This window comes from Chenopodium quinoa, unplaced genomic scaffold, assembly GCF_001683475.1.
Source record: "Chenopodium quinoa cultivar QQ74 unplaced genomic scaffold, ASM168347v1, whole genome shotgun sequence".
In the NCBI taxonomy this organism is placed as follows: Eukaryota; Viridiplantae; Streptophyta; class Magnoliopsida; order Caryophyllales; family Amaranthaceae; genus Chenopodium; species Chenopodium quinoa.
Window position 1 is genome coordinate 580,817 of NW_018743516.1, and position 1,832 is coordinate 582,648.

The window sequence follows — 1,832 nt, forward strand, 5'->3', positions numbered from 1 at the left end:
GATGAATTGAAGAAGAATCCAAAAGCGCCTTTTTGGGGCTCTCCAATTTTATTACAGGTAGAAAAATAATATTTTTAATTACAGAAATCAAAAACATATTTTTGTATAGTAATTAATTTATATGCACTGAAATTTTGCAAATGCGGCTAATAGAGAGACTAGAATTAATTAGTCCTCCCGACAATGTTGAAAAATACACTCCAAATTGCTTTGTGAGAAGAAAGAAACGCTTCTCTAAGATGGGGCGCCATGAATGGAGAAAAGTCTTTGCCTCTTGCAACTTTTCCATCAAGTGGGTCATCCTTTGGTGGAAAATAGAGTAGATGGTTGGTGTCAACAAGCAACTTTTCTATCGTCTTCCAAGCTTAACCAAGATGACTTTTTATTATCCCTGCAGGGTAAAAAGACAGTACGTTCTACTTCAAACAATTTCTTCTAGGGATCTTCGTCGTCCCTATGAATTCCCTGTTTCTCAAGAAGTAGAAAAATTTAATGCCTACTGGAGCGCTAGACCTTTATGGGAAGTGATTACTCAAAAGGTTCCTCCTTCCTTGCCCAATGATGTGAAGAGGTGGCTTCTCAAGAAACTTTCAAAGGACATGAAGAAAAATCAGAGTAAGACTGATTTGAAGAGTCGTCTAGGTAACAAGGTAATTACTGTTAAGGAACGCTTGGGTGAAAAGGTTGAATTCAAAACAGCTACGATGCCTAAGAAGAAGAGCTCTACAAAAGGTAAAGGGAAAAGAAAAGTTGACACTTCAGAGAAGAAGGCTTGGGTAGATAAGAAAAATGGAGTCCTAGTGATAGAGGAATAATCGCGTCGTTAGACAACTACACCTAAATCAAATACAATTTATAACACTCGACTTATCCTAATACAAGTATATGGCAAGAAGAGGGGTCGAACCACAGGGAGAAGCTCATAAACACCGCATTCATCACTAGACTTTAAGCTATCTCGGGACAAAGGAAAGGAATGACTAAGAAATTAAACTAAAGGTAAAACGAGTTAAAATCAATATAACTAAACACCAAGGGAAATGGGTAGATGTAGATGCCGCTTGATCATGCAATAACATAAAAGCAAATCAATAGTGAACTAAACATGCATAAATATCGAAATAAGGTCTAATCTAACCGCCTTCCGGGGTTAATCGGTTTCTCCTAACATAGCTTCTATGTTTCCACACTAGAACCATGTAGTGGGAGGTGCAATAAAAGAACAATCGATAGTAATGAACCTTAACTAAGTCAACTTCCGTTCCTTGTCAGCAAAGATTAACCTTTAATCAACCAACAATGTGCACTTGCAAGAAGAACAAAGAATATCAAGCATGCAAAGATTTTAATCACAGTTAACTTAATCCCAATATTATAAGCATGAACAATTAGCAACTACACCATCCCCACACCCTTGGCTAAGTGACTACTCACAAATCATGTTGAAAACAATATCAATCACCAAATTAATAAGCATCAACATGATTAATAAGCAAGGAAGGAAAATCAATGTAAACAAACAAAACTAAATGCAAAGGTAAAGAGAAAGAGTAAGAGTTTTCTCATTAATTGAAGTTGAAGATCTACAAAAGATTAAACAAGCTTCTTCTTCAATATCCAAGTTCATCAATAAAGAAATCCACACTTTCTCTCTCTACCAAATGAAGACTAATAGTGTTTCTCTCTCTAGATTAAGCTAAAAAACGCCGAAAATTAAAACTAAGTTAATCTACTTACATCAAAACGTTCTCAAATGGGACTTATATAGTCCGTACATAGCTAGCTGAAGTAGGGGAGTGGTCTGACCGAACACTGGGAAGGTTCGGCCGGAC